Genomic DNA, 11,911 nt, shown 5'->3' on the forward strand with positions numbered 1-11,911 from the left:
GTTGGGGCATGTGCTGCTATGATTTCAGCCCCCCCCTGCAGCTAACTCCGAACGTCCAATCACGTGTTGAACCACGGGTCGCCATACCGAGACGAATGACAAGCCGTGGTTTGATGTGCGTCCGAGTCTGGAGGATGTCACCTTCGATGTGGTTTATGTCCACCATGTTGGAGCTTTGTGCCACTAGATTGACTCCGGCTTTAATGAATCCTCTCCATGTTCTATCGCATCTTAATTAACATCAAAGCAGGGCTGGAGGCCAGCGAGAGCCTCTGCTTAGCTTGACCTCTGCTGGAAAGGGAAAGTTGATTAAGTGGGTCTCCAGGGTGATGAGGTCACACTGTATCTCTCTGCCAGAGACCGGCTAATTTAGTCATACAGACACTTGAATGCAGAAATCCATTTTTTTTTTTTTTTTAATTTTAAGGCTATATCTATTTCTGCCAGCGAGCTGAGAGAGTGAACACAGAAAAGCAGAGAGTAACCGTAATCCTCTTGAATAATTGTATAATAGGGTCAGGGATTATTATTTAAAAATGTAGTGTTCAAACCCAAGATGTGTCTAGTTTGAAACAGAAAAGGGTTTTTTTACTCAGGCTTGCTTAGAGCCTGTCTACTCCAAGCCGACCTTTCGACACAAGCGTGTGAAAGTTGGCGGCAGGCAATCGATAGGCTGTTGGCTTTTTTGTTTGTAGGTTCAAGCCGGCCTTGGCTTTATTACAGCCGGGTTCGAGTCATGGGGGAGTTGCAGTCTTTGGCTGCTGCAAAAGCCTGAGTGAGAGGAGCTCCCTCCTGTTTGCCAAAAGTGTAATCCCTCTGTGACCCCACATAACCCTGCCTCCAGAGGAAAAGCTGCTTAGGAGTGCCTGTCTGCAGGAGGGACCCCCACCCCCCTCCACCTCCCTTCTCTCTGCTTACTCACTCCTTCGCCTTGCTCTCTTCTACCTTTTCATTCTCTTCCCAAGTTGTTTTAACATCAATATTTCCCAGGCTCCCTCACTTCACCCCTGTCAGATGGCTGGATTTGAGGCCGTTGGGGAGCCACAGCAAGCCAAGTGAAGAGAGATCCCCGTTCAGGTCGGGGATGAGAAAACAAACAGAGCAGGGGCACGGAAAGACCTAGAAATGCTGGGCTGGTCGACTGGTTGATTAACTTACTGGTTGACTTTAATTTTGCATGTGAAATCAATGATTATCAATAGAATCAGCTTTAGATTTAAAAAAAAGCAACGAAGGCTCACTTGAATATAACTTGCCTCTACCTACATTTTTGTAATGCCATTTCCAACTGAAATGAACACTTGTGGCTGTGAATCACCAACAACTTTTATTCTTCTGATTAATAAAAACTTGTTTTTGTGAAGTTCTTTGCACAATACTACAGTATGTAATGATCGCACAACACATTTACCATAGTGCATAATCTGCAAATCAATAGCTTTGGTGTTTGCGTCATTTAACCAGTTTTATATGTATGTTTACATGTTCAGTAGCTCACCTGGCACTTAAGTCAAATGAAACACAAATCACGATAAAAGAGCTCAAAGACTTGTAGAAGTAAGATAAAATGCCATGCATGGTTGCTTCGGCAAATTATTATTATTTTTTTTTTAATTTGCTTTTGTTAATACTATTGGTTATGTTTAGGGTAGGTGGTACGTTATTTTGATGCGTCTCAAAAAGAAGTAACGTAATATATTGCAGAAATGTCGTTAAAGGCATGTTTCCCAATCAGCCTGGGTTGCAAAAAAGCTATCAATCTCACAGACTGAATACTTTTTTACATTTGTCGTATGCATTCATTTTCCATCTATCGATGAGTAAACAGGCCACAGCCACCCATTGCCCATGTCACATAAAACCAGGGGTGCAGCACACAGGAGCTCAGTGGGAATCCTGACAATCTGGAGGCGCGACAGGGGACGCTCATAGGGAAGAGGGATTATACACAAGCCCTTGGCAAGCTGGCCTCTCCAGACAAGGTCTTAAAAGGGCAGTGTTTGTCTAGAAGCTATAACTCAGTCAGACTTCAACTATCTGACTCTATAGATTGCAATTTGTCTGTGTGATGTTACTTTTCAGATGGTCAGGCAGTCACTTAGAGTGTAACCCCCTGGGGGAGTCTCCAAGATTAACCCAAAAAAGGCATAGTGCGATAGTACACCGGAGACGAGACAAGAGGCTTTTTTTTTTGTTAGTGGAGGAAATAGCTAAACGCTAAATGAACTGATATCCCATCAACTAATCTTCAATGTGTTTTTGATTAAGTCTTAATTTCAGATTGATTAACATTTTTAGTTTTTACAGTAAAATTATTGCTGCAACATTTGTAGTTTTTTACAATAAAATTATTGCTGCAACAGGTATTCCATTTACTACTTAATTTTTATGGTATTGACTTTTCCAAAAACAATTTGATGACCTGATTGGCTAAAATGTGAGTAATAATCTTACCCTTTTTTTTTTTTTTTTTTTACTAGAAATGGAGTCACTGATGGTCCTCAACACGTATGACTTATAGGCAAACTAAACTTCTGGTTTACTTTTTTGGAGAAATTGTTTACAATGTAATGCCCCTACTATACATCCTAACATATCATGGACCTTGAGTTTTCTTCAGGGAAAAAGGAAGATAATTATTTTACTAGTAATCTTGACTTTTTTTTTTTTTTTTCCTTTTTAAATTCTCTTTTCTGGAATCTGTTACAACCTGATGTTTCAATTAATTTCTTTATAAATAATTTAAAAAAAAATACTAATATATATGAAGAGTTCAGATGCAAAAGCCTCAAAGTGCCATTTTAAATTTTCTTAGAAGGATAATTTTTATCGAGCCTGTATATTAAAGTTAAGTAATTTCACTTAAAGGGTTAGTTCACCCAAAAATGAAAATTAAGTCATTAATTACTCACCCCCATGCTGTACCAACCCCGTAAGACCTTCGTTCGTCTTCGGAACACAAATGAAGATATTTTGGATTAAATTTGAGAGCTGTATAACTACCACATTGGCTCCTAAAGGACTGCCTCTTGACGGCCCAAAAAGTCAATGAAGAAAATGTTTAAATTTCCCAAGTGACTACCGTGGCTCAACTATATGTTTATCAAGCGACGCGAATACTTTTTATGCGAAAAAACAAACAAAAATAACGAGTTTATTCGACTATTTCTTTTCTTCCTTGTAGGCCAGAAACGAGACTTCCTTAGATTTCCACGACGCATGCGCGAGAATTGCGATCTGAAGTAGTGTAAGCTGGTGTAAGCAGATCGCAATTCTCGCGCATGCGTCGTGGAAATCTAAGGAAGTCTCGTTTCAACGAAACGAGACTTTCGTTGAAACGATCGTTGAAACGATCTAACGAAATCGTTTTAAAATTTTCGTAGAAGAAAATTTCAAATGGCACTTATATATATATAAAGTTGGGACATTTGTAAAATGCAATAAAATCAAAAATCTGTGATTTGTTCATTCTATTTAACCTTTTATTAGCTGACAAAGGTAAAAAGAAACGCTTTCCAATGTTTTCACTGACCAACATAATTGTATTTTGTAAATATGAACAAATTTTGATGGCTGCAACACCCCAAAAAAGTTGAGAAAGAGTCGAGATCAAATAAAAGTGAGAAGATTATCCAAATTAGATTATCCAACTATTTTGAAACAGTCCACAATGAGCAGGTAAATTGGTAATAGTTGAGAGTATCATGTTTGGGTGTAAAAGCGGTTCTCACTCTTCTTAAGCAAAGATGGGTCATGTCTCATCACTTTGTGCCAAATATCTTGAGAGAATTATCAAACAATTTAAAAAAAATCGTATTTCTCAATGCAAGATTGCAAAGCATTTGTTCCTTTCATCATCTTCCATACATATTACTTCCATACAAATCTCATTCTGTGTTGGGTATGGCAGTAGACCTCTGTTGAATCTGTGTGACCTTTGAGCCCTCAGATGGCATTGCACAAGATACCATCATGCTACCCTGTCAAATACAGCCACATGTGCTCAGGAATAATTTGGAAAACCATTTTCACTGAACACAGTCTGATACTTTATCAAGAAATGCCACTTGAATCTCTGTTACAAAGGAGAAAGCTTTACATCAGTTCTATGTGGAGATGGCGGCGAGTTCTCTGGGCCCGAGCTCATCTCAGAGACTCTAGAAGAAAGTGGAAATGTCTGCTGTGGTCAGATGAGTCCATGTTTCAGATTGTTTTTGGGTTCTGAGTTCTCAGTCCTAAAGATGAAAGGGACCAACCAGACTCTCACCAACGACAGGTGCAAAAGCAAACAGTATTGAGCTGAATCATGACAAATGGTATGGGTAACTTTCATTATTGTGAAGGTACCATTGACATGGAGGCATATATTTGGATTGTACAAAGACATAAACTGCCATCATGATGATATCTTTCCTGGTTTCTAGACACTCTGGACCATAGAAGGGAAGTACCTTGCAGTCCAGGGGTGCATTTCCCGTCCAACTGTAACTCGCTGCTTCACTACCATAGTATGATGCATCGTTAAGGAAATCAACTCGCTAGTAACCTAGTTTCTCGAAACCCATTGTGGCAAAGTATCGTTCAACCACGTTGGTTTCGCACACGTGGTGGAGTAATAACTACTTTTAATGAAATGAGATCCAATTACGGACATGTCATCTGAGGACTATTTCTAATTGTTCTCAGTTACTTTGCTTTATTACCAGATTAATAATTTTATTATATATATATATATATATATATATATATATATATATATATATATATATATATATATTATACAAAAAAAAGGTTAAAAAGAATGAATAATTCTTTATTTTATTGCAGTTTACAAAATGTCCCAACATTTTCTGATTTGGGGTTGTATAGATGTATATGTCACTCCTCTATATCACTGCTCTCATGACAACTCACACTCAAAATGCCAAAATCTCATTCCTGACAATAATATAAATTCAAGATCTTAAAAACGTAAAAGTCGAAAAGTATTTGCAATGACAACTATTGCACTATGTTTTTGTTGTTGCAAAAAATGTAATTATTTTGGAGCTTTATTTTAACTACCATATTATGATAGCAAGACGACATGTCTTTGTATACAGGGGAGAATAATTTCTGCATTTTCACACAAATGAGAATCAAAGAAATATTATATTACTATCACACCAACCATGTTGAAATTATGTCCAAAGACCATATCCATCATAAGTCTGCACATCCAGTTTATAATGCCAGTTTAAAGTAATCCAATTAACTTTCTGACACTGGTTTATCTCCTATATATGCACTCAGCAGGCTGCATGCTACCAGCTGGATGCTGGGTTCAGATCAAAAAAGAAATGTTTGAAATTGCAACCAATTTTCTGAAGTTTAAGTGTTTGCTTTGGGGGTGGGCGGTCTGTACATTGGGGAAAAAATCATTTTGCTTTATTTTTTGTTGCTTTGTGCTGAAAGTTAACAGTCAAGGATTCTGCACACATTCAGTTTAATACATTGTCTCATTGTCTATTGCTGAATATGCCAAAAAAAAAAAAAAGTAATCTAAAATGTATCTTTCCACTTTGTTTTCCATGTGAATAGAGACAACTAAAAGGTTACAAGGTTGGATTTTCTTTCATATTGATTTTATTGATTCAAAGGTAAAAACTAATTAACCTTCGGTGAGTTTTCTAGGGACGCAACACACTTTAGATTGAATGATTTTTTTCCTGTGCCATTCAATTAGCCCAACTGAATTCCTGTCTTCAATCAATTAGCATAGTGCCACATGGTCATTTGTCATACAATTAAGACACTGGGTAGCAAGTCATCAATTCTGTTTTGAGGGAAGACCTTGTCAAACAAATTGGGGGAAAAAAGATACAAATCTTAATATATATGCCATGCCCCTTTGAACCACTCTGTAGCTACTATTGTAGGTAATGGATACTTTCAAATAAGTTTATCATCCTAACATAATAAATATCTTTGTTTTTTTTTAGAAGCTGGAATAAAATAAATCCAATCATACAAATATTACACTGATTAAACATCTTTCAAAATATTCTGTAAACTAATCATTAATCTCCACGCAAACAGATTTTCCTACATTCCCGGCTGTATGGGCGAGCATCTGGTTTCTTTCACTCTGTGCCAAATGCGGTGTGTTCATGTGGATGCTGCTACAGAAGTCCAGGGCTGTCGCGGAGGCATTCCCAGCAGCCAGTTGGGCCACGCTCACACAGCTTGTACAGCATGAGCCCAAACGGGCAGCACCAACAGCGCCCTGGCACTGCTCCCGGGCATGTCAGCCCACTGTTTCACCAGCCCTCACACTGGCTTTTCACTGCAGCCATGGACCTCAAACACCTGTCAAAAGAGTGGAAAGAGTCAAACAAGTAGGTAAAACTCCACCAGGAGCCATTTAAAAGTCAATTCAGAGCAGTAGCCTTGTTAAGTTCAGTTCTTTTCTAGGGTTCAATCCCATCAGAGTGAATTAAAGGGATTTGGATTTTGGGTCAGAGAGAAATTAAAGGGATAGTTCACTTTGAAATTCATTTTTGAAATGTTTTAGCTTTACCTCAAGGGCATTCAAGATGTAGGTGTCTTTGTTTCCACAGTATTTTCAAGTTTGATCTTTTTAGGTCAAACCGCTCTTGTCTGTCAGTCATATAATGGAGGTATATGGGGTCCACCCATGGGTCCACCTCAAAAAACATACAGATCACAGTGCATAAGTCTAAATTAAACATGATTTAATGACTCGTAAATGTAAGTACACATTGATGGCGTAAGACACGAAACAAGCGGTTTGTGTGAGTAAATGAACAGTATTTATATCATTTTTTTACTCTTGTAAACACAGCCATGTCCAACTGATCTGAAGGCACAGGCGCTTCGGTCTGCGCAAGCGCCGGAGGTGATCTGTTGCGCGGTTGCGAAAAAAACCATCAACGATCAACGTCGTCTGTTGATATAACGAAATCATCTTCTGTCTAAATATGTTTAGATCTTCACAGTGAAGGGTAACACTTCTGAAATCTCTGTGTAAACAATGAGTGATGTACACGCACGAGAGATCACTTTCGGGGCTTTCCGGCGCTGGCCGGCGCTTGTGCAGACAGAAGTGCCCTCGCCTTCAGATCACTTGGACGTGACTGTGATTACAAGAGGTAAAACCGATATTAATACTGTTCGTTTTCTCACACAAACCGCTCGTTTCGTGTCTTACGCCATCAATGTGTACATACATTTACGAGTCATTAAATCATGTTTGGACTTCTCTGTGCATGCTCATTGATGTAAGCCCCATATACCTCCATTATATAACTGACAGACAAGAACGGGTTGACCTAAAAATATCAAAATTGAAAATACTGTGGAAACAAAGACACCTACATCTTGGATGCCCTTGAGGTAAGCTAAAACATATCAAAAATTAATTTCAAAGTGAAGTATACCTTTAACTGGTTGTGATACAGAGACTGAGACCAGGTCTAACAGCCCTTTAGGTTTGAAATGACTATTACTGGCTTTATGAAATAGAGCTGAAAAATCATTATCTGAATTGGTAAAAACAAAAGTTAGTGTAGCGTTTTGGTTTAATTATGTTTACATATTTCATAGTTTTGGCCATTTCTCAATATTAAGGTCACCTATTTTTTTAAAACTGGTGTATATGTAAAATCTCTCTTATTTGAATTTATTCAAATTTTGTTTTTATGAGTGTTCTTTTTGTTCAGTATATCTTGATGTCATGTACTCATTGTTCATATACTAATTGTCCATATATCCTATTAAGACATCTATTTAAACTTTGTCCGGAAGATGTTATCAAAGGCATGTTTTTTTTTTTTTTTTTTTTAGTAGGCTACCACATCTCCAAAATTTGAGACATACTATATCTTCTATGTTGATCCTTCTTAGCTACTTCTACAAGGTCTAGTGTGCCATCTCATGTCAAATGTGTTTGCATAATTCCTCGCTTTGGAATCAAGGTACAAAGAGAAATACCAATCAATTTTAATAAGTACTTTCCCTAGTCCCTTCCTGTTATAAGTACATCATATAAAATGTTTAGTACTTTGTCTCTCCCTTTTCATCCCGCAAATATCTTGCTTCTTTTGGACTTTCTTTCATACTTAACTACATACACTTGGGTTTGATTATTATATAGATAGAAAAAAAATGATATCTTGAAACTTATACTTGATTCATTGGTTGTCCTTATAATTTTACATTTTATTTAATACAATTTGTTAATCCTCATTGGAAATTTGATCTCTGACAATCATTGCTCCTCTGCCTGGATCTCACTGCTGGCCTGACTTCGTCATACTCATATTCAAGAGAGAATATGAGTCTGAAACTCCTCCGTTGGGCTTTGATTATGAGGCGTGTCATAACCGAACCAGGAAAAAAAACAACCTCTGCACTCAATTGTATGGTCGGTAGACCTACAACCAATCAGAGTCCAGACCGAACTTCCCGACCAAAAAATGTCGTGAGCGGAGTTCGGGCTGGCATCCAGGCTATCTCACTGCATCAAAAACTCTTCACACAGTTCTCTTAACCAACTTTTCTCTTGGAACAGCAGTTGATTTCACACTCAAAATGTACTAAAACCACCAAAACACTTCAAACATGTCTCAAATCAGTGCATTCTCCCATAACACTAACAAAGGTAATCACCCCAAAAAAAACTTTATCACTTATAAAACAATTATTTAAAAGCACTAACAACAGGCAGCATTCATTTATTGTGAAATGTCTTTATCAGACAATTACGACACTTTTCTACTGCTTAAAATTCACTTCAGTTTGTTACTTGACAGTGGGCTACAGAATTATTTCTCAGTTGTGCCCTTTAGATGGTATTGAGATGTTAAAGGGTTAGTTCACCCAAAAATGAAAAATCTGTCAGTATTTACTCACCCTCTTGTTGTTCCAAACCTCTATTTGTTTATTTGTTCTGCTGAACACAAAGGAAGATATTTGGAAGAATGTTTTAATCAAACAGATCTCATTCCCCATTGAATACCATAGTATGTATGTTTTCCTCTATTTGTTTAGGGTACATTTTTTTCCTCTTTTATATATACAGTGGTTTGAAAAAGTTTGGGCACCCCTGTACATTTTCATGATTTTCTTTTATAAATCATTGGTTGTCTGGATAAGAAATTTAAATTAAATAGATCATATAGGAGACAAACACAGTGATATTTGAGAAGTGAAATAAAGTTTATATCATTTATGGAAAGTGCACAAGAATTATTTAAACTAAATTAGGCATGTGCATAAATTTAGGCACCACAAAATAATAATTAACTCAATATTTTGTGCATCCTCCTTTTGCATAAATAACAGCCTCTAAACACTTTCTATAGCTCCCAATTAGAGTCTGGATTCTGGCTGAAGATATTTTGGACCATTCTTCTTTACAAAATATCTTCAGTTCAGTCAGGTTTGATGGTTTACGAGCATGGACAGCCCATTTTAAATCACACCACACATTTTCAATAATATTCAGGTCTGGGGACTGAGATGGCCATTCCAGAACGTTGTACTTGTTCCTCTACATGAATGCCTTAGTAGATTTTAAGCAGTGCTTTGGGTCGTTGTCTTGTTGAAAGATCCAGCCCCGCCGCAACTTCAACTTTGTCACTGATACCTGGACATTGATCTCCAGAATCTGCTGATATTGAATGGAATCCATGCGACCCTCAACTTTAACCAGATTCCCAGTCACAGCACTGGCCACACAGCATGATTGAACCGCCACCAAATTTTACTGTAGGTGTTTTTCTTGGAATGCTGTGTTCTTTTTCCGCCATGCATAACGCCCCTTGTTTTGCCCAAATAACTTAACACTCTATTTTAGTTTCATCAGTCCACAGCACCTTATTCCAAAATGAAGCTGGCTTGTCCAAATGTTCTTGAGCATACCTCAAGCGACACCATTTGTGCCGTGTGCTGAGAAAAGGCTTTTTCCGCATTACTCGTCCATACAGCATCTCCCTGTATAAAGTGCGCTGAATAGTTGAACGATGCACAGTGACACCATCTGCAGCAAGATGATGTTGTAGGTCTTTGGAGCTGGTCTGTGGGTTGACTGGAACCGTTCTCACCATCCTGCGTCTCTGCTTCTGAGATCTTTCTTGGTCTGCCACTTCTTGCCTTCACTACAACTGTGCCTCTGGTCTTCCAATTCCTCACAATGTTCCTCACAGTTGAAACTGAGAGCTTAAATATCTAAGACAGCTTTCTGTGTCCTTCCCCTAAACCATGATGTTGAACGATCTTTGTTTTCGGGTCATTTGAGAGTTGTTTTGAGGCTCCCATGTTACCACTCTTCAGAGAAGATGCAAAGAGAAGAAGTACTTACGATAGGGGATTATCACGCTTCCGGGTTTCATGGGCGTGATTTGTCAACTTTGTGCATGTCCACTTCCGACGCAGTTCAACAATGGCTGAGACGAAGGCTATGTCACTGCTCTGTTCCACTTTGTAAATCTAACCAACAACGCCAACCCTACGTAAGTTTTCATGGATTCCCGACTGAATTGAGTATAAGTGGATTAAAACTCTAAAATAAAACAAGGTAGCACGTTTTTTTGTTGTTGTTGTTTTTTGTTTTTGCAGCCGGCACTTTAGTGAATCGACTAATTTACCAGGGATGCTGTATAAATAAACTTAGTGTAGTCCTTCATCAGTTCGCCAGCGAGATCGGTGATTCACCGGAAGTGGCAGTGCACAAAGATAACAGAATCCGGAAGTACTACGTATCAGCGTGATAATCCCCTATCGGCCACATTAAATACCCTTTGTCATGATTGGATTCACCTGTGTATGGAGGTCAACGGTCACTGAGGTTACCAAACCAATTTTTAGTTCTAATAATTAGTGCTAAAGTTATTGAAATCAATATAATGACAAGGATGCCTAAATTTATGCACATGCCTAATTTAGTTTAAATAATTCTTGCACACTTTCCATAAATCATAACTTTATTTCACTTCTTAAATATCGTGTTTGTCTCTTATATATTTAATTGAAAATTCTTATCCAGACAACCAATGATTTATAAAAGAAAATCATGAAAATATACAGGGTTGCCCAAACTTTTTCACACCAATGCATGGTAAAAAAAAAACAAGTGTGTTTTAGTGAGAACAGAATTCATGCCCTTTGAAAGATGTTGTAAATTTTTATGCGTCAAAGAAATGGAAATGTATTCACATAGCTCACATCTGCTGTTATACAGTACTCAATGTGTGAAGATTTTTATTTAAAAAAAAGTTACTGAATTATTGAGAAATGTCCTAGTGATTGAAAAATCAAATTACCAAAGGATTACAATACTCTGTAAATTTTCAAAATACTTGATTGACAAAAATAAATAAACTGTACACAATTTGTGCCACTAGCGTAAACAACAGAAAAATCCTGACTACTGATCCCAACAGGTTTCTAAAACACTATGCCCCACCACACTCCCATACTTCCATTGGGCTGGGTCCAAAATCCAGCAGCTGAAGCAAATGAATGTTTCTCATGTATGGCACAGAATTTTCTACTGATAACCTCTGCATATTAAGATAAAATATTTAAACACTGAAATTAAACTTTTTAAAAGCTTTTATTCTTCCTTAGACACTTACCGTCGCATTATCTGATTAACTAGATTTGAAGCATGTGGTGCTAATAAGCAGCAGACTCTTATTGGCTCAAATGGGGGGGGGGGGGGGGGGAATACACATGATCACAAACACCTGGATACCAACAGAGCCCGTCAATCAACACTTCAGGATATATGATTAAAGTAAAATCAAACAATACTAATTTCTTGTCAATGCCTTTAATTTCATTCCCTCTTACCAGATTTCAAAAATTCACAGTACTCATACAGTGCATTATAAGTCCACACACAAAA

Source organism: Pimephales promelas, chromosome 6, assembly GCF_988280905.1.
Source record: "Pimephales promelas chromosome 6, fPimPro1.hap1.1, whole genome shotgun sequence".
NCBI classification, from domain to species: domain Eukaryota; kingdom Metazoa; phylum Chordata; class Actinopteri; order Cypriniformes; family Leuciscidae; genus Pimephales; species Pimephales promelas.